The sequence below is a fragment of the Triturus cristatus genome, chromosome 1_1 (assembly GCF_964204655.1).
Source record: "Triturus cristatus chromosome 1_1, aTriCri1.1, whole genome shotgun sequence".
NCBI classification, from domain to species: Eukaryota; Metazoa; Chordata; class Amphibia; order Caudata; family Salamandridae; genus Triturus; species Triturus cristatus.
The window spans coordinates 1,089,890,661-1,089,902,812 of NC_140579.1; positions in this window are offsets into that span (position 1 = coordinate 1,089,890,661).

The following is a 12,152-nucleotide window of genomic DNA, read 5'->3' on the forward strand; positions in this document are numbered from 1 at the left end:
AGGCATCAACTGGAAGGAAACCAATCACCATAACAATACTATGGGAAGTGGTGTACCAAGTGAGGAAAGTGTGCACGTTCAGCTGGGATCCACAGTCTTCTGGGCAACATTCTCCATGCTGTCCTTCAGGGCATTATGTTTTCTGAGTTGTTAGAGTACAAAGAGGTTGATGGGTTGCAGTGGAGGAAGTTAGCTTGAGAAGAGAGAGCTTAATAATGGATCAGGAAGAGTAAGATGCATCGTGAGAAGAGGCAATTAGGTCGCGTCATGTGAATTATTGGAAAAGAGTATGTAGTATTCTAATTAATATAAAGGGTTGAAAATTGGTGGTACATGTATGGTGTGTTCAGGTTACTGTTGGGGGTGGATCCTTCCTGTTAGCTTTGGATTAATTCTCGCAAAATATGGGTGACCACAGAGGGTTATTGCCTGTGACTGATGTGACAGTGTAAGATGATGTTGAAGGGCCTAGACAGGTGTAAATCTGACAGCAGGTGTGATTACGTTCAGTCCCACGGTGATGAATGGATTATCCAGGAATGACTTGTTTGTGATTATGTTTAGGAGGATGTCAGAAAAGAACAAGGGACTTGGATGTGTGAATCTGTGAACAGTCTATTGACATTGGTAAGTGGTCTGGGTGGAGATCAGAAGATAACGTTTCGAACAGAGGTTGGGCATGGATTGTGACAAGGTGGCAGTGCGATGGTTTGAGAAAGGCAGTGTAAGGAGGTGGCAGCTGCTGCCTGTGTTATATCTATTTGGGCAATTAACAGAGATCTGATCCTATTGTGATCCACTTGGGGGAAATTACCGCTGCAAAAAGTGGGTTTGCAATTTATCAAGATTATCACGTTTTATGGTGGCGGCAAAACAGCTCAGATTGAGTTAAAGGGGATTAGATATAGGAATTATAAAGGCCTGAAAGGGGGTGGATAATATCTGGCCGCTCTGAGGCTAACCAGGAGGTCAGATGAATGGAGGTGAGGCAGGTGAAGAAAGAGCTTTGATCGAGTTAAATGGGGACATATCAGAGAACGATTATTGCCTGTACGGTGGAGACCTATGTTAGTGAACAACAGTGGCCAGCTCTGGGACTTGAGAAAGGAAGCAGTCTATCAAAGATTGCAGAGAAATTAAGAACAAATGTGAATAGAATGAAAGGGAACTGAGAATGATAGTTAGGAGTTAAAGAGGGCAAGAAATGAGTATGCTGAGATGGGATTCAGGTGGGGGGGTGATAGTGGGGAAGCGTTTTGGGATGAGCTGCTTCAGTGTTGAAGGTTATTAGAGTTTAAAGTTAATTTAGTCAATAGGACATTTTAGCTTCTAGAGCATTAGAAAAAGGATTAGTAATTTAAGCTCAATCTATTTCGGAAATGGAGCACACTTTTCACACAATAAAGGGAGTCTCAGTGGTGTTTGATCATTCCTCAAAAATCCTAATTTGATTTAAACGCAAAGTGCCATTTATTCTTTCTCCCATATTAAACTTCCTCCATTTCAAAATGGTTGCATGTATGTGCACATATGTATGAGTGGACATCGTGGGACTTTTATGAAAAATAATCCCAAAACAGCCAAGATGCAAGTACATGCACTGGCGGCCATCTTAAATTTATGTTTGTTATACTTTTAAATATTATTCAGGGCATGGCCAAGATGGTTGATGCCCAGAGCTAAGCTCCAAGTCGCCCATGCTTAATCGTTGACTATCCTCTGTGTTAGCACACCAGGGGGCATATGTACAAGCCCCTATCGCCGCCACAGCATCACTTTTTCTGACGCTGTGGTGGCGATAGGGGCTTAGCCTTATTTATAAGGGATCGTTAAGCCACTTAGTGTGGCTTAACGCTGCCTTATAAATAAGGCCCCCTTTCATGCTATGGTTAGCTTGAAAGGGGTGGGCAGTGGGTGTTGCCATGGGCGTTCCACCGCAACACCCATTAATTTTGACGATGCCTCCTATGTACAAGGGCAGCATACATAGGAGGCAGCACCAAAATTAAGACCAAGGAAAACCTGGTCTTAACTTAGCGAAACAAGGAGAAATGCATTATTTCTCCTCGTTTATGCCTTTTCCATGTGTGCTGCCTTGTGCATCACACATGAAAAAAGCAAAATGCATTGATTGTTTATGTACAGGGAGGTCCCTCTTCCTGTACATCAACAATCTGTAAAAGAAAAAGCCATTTTGTGACTTTCATGTGTGTTGCATGAAGCAGCCCACATAAAAGTGACAAAAATACATTTTAGGATTTTTTATGTGCAGGAAGGGACACCTTCCTACACATAAACAATCCTCCCCTGCACACAGACATAATTTGTACTATGGTGAAAGGGTGCCTGTGATGGAGCATGGGTTACCAGCTCGGGTTACACACACACATACCTGATACTCACCTGGGCCCAAACCATTCACACTGATAAGCTAGTAAACCCCGCTGACATCAATATTGAGTTTTACCTGTAATTTGATTTTCACCTTTATTTACCAAGTCTTACCATTTTGATTTCCTTAAGAATTCCTTTACTCAATAATTCAGGTTGCTAAGATAGTTTAAGGTAGAAACTGACATTTAACTTAAGCTTGAAATAATCAAAAACTCAATTTAAAAAAAATCTTTATCTAAGTCAATAATTTTATGAGTCAGAATCAAACACAGTTTGAAGATCTTTTCCCAAAAGGCAAGATAAAAGTCAAATATAGCAAAGTCATAATAATGATCAATGAGGACGGTAGGTACCCTACCTTAAATCTTGATCTACCCTATATTTTCCGTTTGGTTTCTTAATGCCAATTATAGGTGAATTACAGGGACTACTCATGATTTCTTTTAGTATACCTTGCTCGACCATTCGATCAATTTCTGCTGCAACACCAGCCTTCACTTCAGGACTCATCTTGTATTGTCGAGTATTTGGATAGACCGCATCTTCTTTCACAGTCACTTTAACAGGGTCTACATCTGTCATCAACCCTACTTCTTTTCCTGTAAAATCCCACACTTCAGGATTCACTGTCGTTTTGACCTCATCGGGTAAGTCATCTTTGGTCATTACTGCATATAATTCATCTACTTCTGTTCCTTGTTTGGCTAACATGATCTTATATATTCCATCTTCATCAGGGGTTTGACTGGCAACACCGTCTGGTGTGCAAAATATGGTGCAATTCATTTTGCACAACAAGCCCCTTCCCAATAAATTTACAGGACTATAGTCGCACACTACAAACTTGTGCATTTCTTTAAAATTTCCAATGCACACATCCATTGGTTTTGTAATAGGGGTCCTAATTTGTTTATTAGAAACGCCCACTACTTGGATCGCTTCTCCCGAGAGGGTTAGGTTTGGGATATCTGCTGTTCTCACAGTAGAACCTGTAGCACCAGTGTCCAATAAAAAGGTAATGTTATTTCCTTCTACCTTTCCATCAATATACGGACCTGACTGATCTACCGGTAAGGATGCGCCACATACGCACTCCTCTTCCCCCCCTCTCAGGCACCGTCATTGATCTTGATATCCAAAATACGTCTCCTGCAAAATAAATTGCGATGTTACATAATTTTTCTTACCACTTCCTTCTTGGAATCCAGTGTCCGCACTGTACTTGGCTTGACTCACAAAATTTGGCAAAGGGGCAGGTGGCAATTGACTCTGTAGGTTTACAACCTGTTGCGGTTGATTCATTAGCACCTCATTCTGTGTCTGTGGATTTAAATCTGGATTTGGGCCATTACTATGCTGTATGCTCTTACACTCGTTTTTTCAATGCCCCAATTTTCCGCAACCATGACAAGGGAATTTTTTCTTGGCCTCTTCTCTGCTCAACCGCCCTTTCGGTTTATCCCCTTTATTTTCATCCTGACGTTGCCCCCTTCCTGTATTTCCTGCCTCATTTTGTAACTGGAGTTCTTGCTGTTCTGCCAATTCCACTTGAGCCCACATCACTTTTTCTTCAAAAATCTTTTGTCTATTGTCAATTTCATCTCCACAATATTTTTCATATTTTTAAATCTCATCTATTGGCTTTGCTTGCCAGCACAAATTATGCTGTTTAATCATTTCAGATATTTCTTTTCGTAACCCTAACACAAACCGATATGCAAAATGAGTCATGTCCTCATCCCCAATACTCTCAAATCCACTGTACTGTTTGAACACCTGTAGGAGGCGCTCAGAGTACGCATGTGCAGACTCATCCTTTTCCTGAGTTGTTCTATCTATTTTTATCCAATCTGTTTCTTTTGGAGGTATTTTCCCTTTTAAGAAAGTGATTACTTGGTTATATTTCTTCATAACCTCCTCTGATGGAGCTCCTGTTTTCTCATTTCTCGGGTACTCATCATTAGGCCAATCAACTGTAATTTTACATTCAGTCCATAAATCAGCAGGCACCACTATGTCAAAAAGATCATATAGATCTTTCAACAAAACTTTCGACACCTTCACAAACCTTTCAACTTGCCTGTACCATTCCACTGGTTTTTCTCTCAATTTAGGGAAATCATTCGTAAATGATAAAAATATCCTGTCGGGTCCATGGGACATGTACATAACCTCCTACTGGAACTTCTCTCATTGGGTATAACCTTTCTGTCTTCTCTGTTTCTTTAATTAAAAATTCAGATGCTACTCGATTTGTTTGGGCTTCCTCCTTTTTCTTTGACCACCGTACTTTCCCCCTGTCTAAGTCTCCTCATTTCTGCAATATTGTCATTAATTCCTTAACCTGCAATTTTCTTTCTGATATGTTCATGATTTCCAAATCTTTATCAGTAAATTCTGCTCTATAAGGTGTTTGCAATACTTTGGATCGCCCTATTTCTATTCCCATTTTAGAAGCCAAATTTACAAATTTTTCATGAAATGCTTTTGTGTTTCGGGTTATGCTTCTGCAAATAAACAGCAATTCTTCCTCACTATAGGTATTTAACCTATCTAATCCTACATTTCCAGCTATCATTTCTTCTAATTCAACTCTTAATTTGAATATGTCTAATATTTTGGGTGGTGGATTTGGTTTCTCTATTTCCTGTGCCCATCTTTCTATTTCTTCAGGAGTTACAATCGTGGCACTTTTTGATCCGGTGGATGTCTCAAATCGTACCACTTTTGAGCAACCTGGTGTGACTCTTCTGGGTGTGTCATTTATTTGCCCTCTTATTGGCAAGTCCATTAATGAAATTACAGACTTGCAATCACTAGTTTGGTCATCAACTACTAGCTTCTCCTTTCTTGGCTCAACAATGGGTGTAGTCATGACAGGTGTTTTAGGACAGTTTGATTTATCCCCGTACAAGGGGACAACAGGACCTATAGTCACTGGTATAGTCAGAGCTTTGGGATGTGCGTTTAACTGTGTTATCTTCTGTATTAATTTGTCACTATTCTTATTTATTGCTTCTCTTTCCTTTTCTTGAAGTACCCTTTCCATTGTTCTCTCATGTACTATTTGTGGCACTAAGGGTGTATCTAAAATCGGAGCACTCGGAGTAGTTCTATTAGGTCTTTCTTGATAAGGCGGAGGATTTTTCATTAATATATCTTCTAAATAATCATCTTCTGAGTCTCTGCAACCCGTTAATGTTAAATGCCTTTTCTTTTCTGTGCACTTTCCTCCTGTCTGTTCCTCAGCCATCAATACAGGATATAATCCTTCAGTTAACATGGCCTGCCTCCACTGTTTCATCTGCTTATCTCGAGTTTCACGTGGAAAATTTGGATAAAATCTACTGAAATTTCTGTCACTCCGGGGTCTATCTCGCTCAAATGCCTCAGTCTCCCATTCTTCTAGTGCTTCATACTGAGTTAATCTGGGTCTTGGCGCTATCTCATTCATTCTAGTGCGTAAATTATGTAATATTCTTCCATTAAATGTTCCATACTCTGGGAACGCCAGTATTCCATCATCTTTTGTATATTCTACACAATTCTCTAACCATACGCAAATATGATAACCTCTTTCTACCATCATATAGAATGCGGGAGTTTTCGGAGGAGGAATGAGAATTCCTTCTCTAGTTTTAATGGGTTTATTCTTTTTAAAATAATTCTTAATTTTCTGCATAAATGACATTTTTCTTTTCTCTCCATACATTTTGCGCGATCTCCCTTTTATGCACTGTTCGTGGGCAAAGCCTAAATATCTTCTGTCTGGGCGGGTCCCTATTAATGTTGGGCCGTACATACAAAATCCACTATCTATTATTATTCTTGAGATTTCTATGTTTACAGCTATTTCCAATGTCCGCTTTTCTTAATACACTCCTCCAATAATATAGCGTCTTCTAGTCTTGCAACCAATCAAGGTTCATTTATCACTGTGAGTTTTGCCAATTCTAGCGTGGATCTCAGTGATGTCAGTATCACTCCTCACTACTGACCCCTCCTTTACAATTCTTGCGTCAGTCACACACCTGCTGTTTCAGCCAATCCCAGCGCTGCTCTTTGTGATGTAAGTGCAGCACCCGCAACAGACCCCTCCTTTTCAAGGTAATGCAAAAACTTATTTTCTCACAGTTTTACATGTAATCTTCATTAATCAACAACATAGAAACATTCGCTACTGTGTCCGATCCTCCAAATACAAAGAATAGTCAACCTTTTACTGTGAGCAAACCTTTTCCGCTTACTCTTCACACACTACGAGTAAAACCCTTCTGCTTACTCTTCACACACTACGAGTAAAACTCTTCCGCTTACTCTTCACACAAGCATCAGAGATCCTGCTACTCCTTCAGTATTACCCCTTTTCTAGGTGATATAAGACCAAAGTTTTACCAGCGAACTCCTTTGCTACCAATTACTCTCACTTTTATACGAAAGAAAAATAATCCCTAAATTAGTGCTTCTAGTCCTAAGTAACTTTCAGCACTTTCCTGATCCAGACAAGTAACCTCACTGCAGTATGGCTTCCATTCGCCACCCACTATTCAATATTCCAGGGAAATTCCAGACAACATAAAACAATACATAAACATTTAACGAGTAACGGTTGTTAATGCATAAATCAAATAATTCAATCCACAACATTCTCTACCTAACTAACTAGAACCTAACCATGCCTTTGCTACCAAGCAGAACTGATGGAGAGTGGGTTACCAGCTCGGGTTACACACACACATACCTAATACTCACCTGGTCCCAAACCATTCACACTGATAAGCTAGTAAACCCCACTGACATCAATATTGAGTTGTACCTGTAATTTGATTTTCACCTTTACCAAGTCTTACCAATTGGATTTCCTTAAGAATTCCTTTACTCAATGAATCAGGTTGCTGAGATAGTTTAAGGTAGAAAATGACATTTAACTTAAGGTTGAAATAACCACAAACTCAAAAAAATGTAAAAACTTTATCTAAGTCAATAATTTTGTGAGTCAAAATCAAATATAGCTTGAACACCTTCTCCCAAAAGGAAAGATAAAAGTCAAATACAGCAAAGTCATAATAATGATCAATGAAGACGGTACCTGCAAGAGAGAAGAGAGAGAGAGCAGGTACAAAGACAGATTTCACAGAATTATATTTACCTAAGGTGATAGATGAACCCAACACCTTGAAGATAGGCCAGATAGAATCTCCCAGGACAGGATGTAGACAGAGGATTGGCAAGATTCAGATCTGGGAAGGTGACCTCTTCTAAAGTGCAACGCCAGCGTCGCATCCCTCTCTGGCACTACTCTCCCCGAATGTCCCTCTTCCGAAATCTCCTGATTAGATTATCGATCAGTATCTCATTTTCTCAAGCAGAGTTTCTGGTAGCAGCAGGGTCTGAGACAGTGTCTTGGACAGAATCTGTATCAGCATACATGTTGGGTCGGTGACGAGTCAGAATGACAGATCTGACAAGTCTGACAAAGTCTCTAGCTAACTTACCTCAATTATACTATTCTGTATTCGTGTACCACCCCCGAAAGTTTCAATCTTCATGTTTTCCCCTATTCTGATTGGTCAGGGTGAGGAGGTGAGTTCATCACACCATATTAAAAGTAATATTTTCTCTTTGGACTATTGTTCTATGTTTCCGCCCCTTAATTTACTTTCCCATAGCTTTATTCTCACCCGCATTTCACATTATGATCAATACAAGTTATACATTTTACTCAAAATTGTTGCTTGTCCGGGTCAATAGTTTTCTTTCCCAGGCGTCTTCGTCCGATGTGGCCTTGGCTGTGATTCAAGTGTGCCATCATAGTTTCCGGCAAGTTTCTATGCACCTGCGCACGGTTCAGGTAGGGTAGGGATTTCAGTCGCCCTCCGAGGCCCAAATATGAACTAATAATAAAGTCAGGAAAAGACACGTTAGAGTGCGACACTAAATGATTTCACTGTATACCACTTATCTCTACTCTATCCCCATTTACTTATTTTAATCTTTTCACATTAGTGCTTAGTAGAACTTATAGGTTTAGGTTATGCAATAGCATGTGCATTACCATGTGAGTTTCAAGCGGCTATTTTTAAAGCTATTGCGCAGATGCAAAGTTTTCCCACCAAGCGAAAGAAGACGTCTTTCTACGTAGATGCAGTAGACGCATGCGCAGAGACTTTCTCGCGTTTTTGGCGGCCATTTTTAGACACTCTGGTTACTTGTTAGTAATACACATAGGCAAGCATGTTACATGTTATTTGAGAGGATTGCATACAAGCAAGTTTCTAGAATACGAAACCTTGCTCGATCACCTGCGTTGGCGCTGCACTGCTAAGTGTAGCGCTAGCGCAGGGGGAAATGCAAGGCTGCACCATATCGTTGTAAATATGGTGCAGCCTTGCGTTTCAGAAGTTGATTACCTTGTGCAAGCACTACTGTATCCTTTGAATACAGTTTTTATTTCAACAGCAGTTGTAACTGGGAGGAAGATTTCTGCGGGTTTGTTTTTGGCAGTGATAAATGCTTCTGTGGAGGAAGTATGGGGAGGAGAGGAGTTGTGGGATGAGAGGTTTCTTTGCGGACAGTTATGGTTTTTGTCAGATTTGGTGTGCACATAACATCCATCTTAACCCTGATGAGGGTCCTTCAGACACATCATGACTTGCATCTACACACTTCGTGATGGGCCACATGAGGTCATCATGCATGAGCTACCGTCACGCGGTCACCACGAGTATACTGCAAAGAACCACTTATCTGTCCCATGTATGCATTTACTGTTATGACCTGGATTGTCAATGGAGTAATAGATCGAATTTAAACAGGGCTCCTCCTCCAGTATGTGAAGCGCCATGCACCTGCAGTAGTGCTACTCCGAGAAAATCATCTTATCCAAACAAAATGCACTTTCCTAGCTCACTATGGCTATGACAGGGTATTTCATGCCGAGTACATGAGAGGCTCCAGGAGAGTAGTAATTCTTCTTTGCAGGTCACTCCCTTTAATGAGCTCCCAGACCTCCCTTGACCCCTGTCAGAGGGCCACAGGGCATGCAGTGGCTACTGGGCCCAATCATGTTGGTTGAGGCCTTTTACTCCTGATGTTCAGGTGCCAACTTACTATGGATCCTGAGTAACTGTGCAAAACACTCCCTCTCTCCTTGACTCCCATATACAGCTTAGTGAACACAGGCACACAACTTAAAATGCATGCAGCAATAAATCATTGTCCAGCCAAATACTCTTTTTTTTATGAAAAAAGAGAAGTTTTTTTATTTCTAACACTACCCACACAAAGCAAGAACACAACATTCACAAACTATTACACAGTCCTCTTCTGAGGTCAGGGCTCTCTGGCGGTTCCCTGTCCCTCCCATTCCTCACGTTAGTGATCATGGTTATTCCTCCTTCACTATTGGTAACATCAGTGTATGCCTTACTAGAAGTCTGAGTCTCAACAGTCCACTACGACTGTGATTTAAAGTCAACAGTGTTCCAGCGCACACACTCTCAAATTAGCAGCAAGTTACCCCAGGGTCATCAGGCCTGCAACAGATTTCACCTACAGTAGCTGGAGGGAAGTGATCGGAGTCTGGGAGTGCATCCTGTCCCTGGGTGCTCACAGCGGCTCCAGCCCAAACCAGGTGAGTCCACCAAACCCGGACACAGTGGGTGCAGGCTCTTTCCCTCGTAGTCGTGCTCCTGCAGTGATTGGAGATTTCCTGCAAATTCTCCTGCAGGATAAGTGTTAGTTCACTCCTGAGGGGGTGGCTATGACAATCCTGTTATGCGTCCCACGTTTGCGTGGCATACAGGGTACCACACTGCTACCGCACAATGCGGTCTTCATGGCAGCCCTCTCCTGGCATACGTGGGGTCACCCACTCAGTCCTGCACATAAGCAATGACCCAATCAGTGCAGCAGTCATTTCCTCATATCTTGCACATGGAGTCCAATCAACAGAGCTCTCCACTGGATCTTGCTCCCTCCAATCCTCACCTCTTCTGCACTGTGCAACCTGGCCATGGTTAGCTGGTGCTACAGGCTCCAGAGCAGGTGGCCTTGGATTCCATGGGTGTTAGATCTTGACCCTCAGACTTGGTCACAGGCAGAAGTCTTGCAGAGATTCCCCTCCTCACACAGCCTGTCTGGCTGCTTGGGAGAAGACAATGTTTGGGGTCTCTAACTTCCCTTCTAATAGCCCACTTTCAGACACCAGATGTGCTTCATGGTCTGAGTCTTTGAAGTGTTATGTTGGGTTCTGCTTCTTTTGAAGCACACACTCCTCAACTCCCTCTTCCTCTTGATAAACAGTCTGCTACATCAGGGATCTCTTCAAAGCTAATAGTTCCACAACACAGGAGATAGGAGTGACTAGAGTTCACACCTGGATCTCTTCCACGGTGGCATGTGCATCAAAAGTTTAGCCCAGCGCCCACAGCCCTACTCTTTATGATTCTCTTATCACCCACATCTTCTTCCTGAAATGTGCTCAGGCCCCTCCCTTGTGATCTCATTAAATCAAAGAGCACCCTCTGAAGTGTGCAGGCGAGGCCCTTTGTGTCCACCCAGGTTACAGGAATGCAACAATCCACAGAACTCAATGGGGAGATCTCTCTACCTCCACTCCATGTTTCAACATGCAGGCCTGGGTTTCCCAAAATGGAACCAAGGCCCTCCATGTATTGTACTATCCACAAGTACATACACAACCAGTGCATGTATACTGCTTATACGCACTGTTAAGTACTGTATCCTCCATGTACTGCACCATTCAGAGGCAAACATACATCCAGCACTTGCATTCAACATGGGCGCACTACCCAGCACTGTATCCTTTATGCATTGTACCACTCATTGGCTTACATACACCCAGCATATGCACTTATACTGCACTCTTCATGTATTGTACCACTTACAGGTACACATACACCCACCACATGCACTTATCCCGCACGCACTGCACTCTACAGGCCAGAGTCACAAACGTCTAAGTATGCGACTTTGGGAATTCACAAGGAGCATTTACGAATAGTGTCTTTATCTCCGCACTTGGGGTGGAGATCCGGCCTGAGTGCGGACATAAAGATAGTACTCGCAAATGCCCTTTGTGAATTCCCAAAGTCGTAAACTTAAACTTTTGATCTAAGGATCAAATACCTAAGTTTACCTTTGTGAATCGGGCCTTTGATGTATTGTTCCGCTTCCAAGTATACATACACCCAGCACATGCACTTAACCGGCACACACAGAACAGCACTACATCCTTCAGGTATGGTACTACTCTCAGACACATGCAGGAGCATGATCCGTGTTCATCTATGACAACAAAAATTTGCATTAGGGACCGAGACATCAGTACAGTTGAGTACTCAGGGAACGGGTGCACATCCATTACCATGCAGACGACATTTCCATCCAAACAACCCCCTTTGGAGATATGTAGTTATCGAGAGCTCCTTGGAGGGCACTCAATATAACTTCCTTAGCATTTGTGTTCCCCCTTCTCTTGCCAGGTCCACTCTACAGACCATCAGAGAACTGCTACTAGGACTACCACAGGCAGTCCTAGTGCTTGGGGGTGATAGCAATGATATTATGGGTGCACTTGACTCAGTTGGCCCTACATAGGCACACGTATACCCCCCTCTTTTCTGATGAAATATTTTAATATTACACGTGTCTTGATGGGGTATTTAGATATAACATTACATATATAGGAATTATCTTTCCGTTGGGGGTGCCTTTCATTGAATCATACTCTCAAG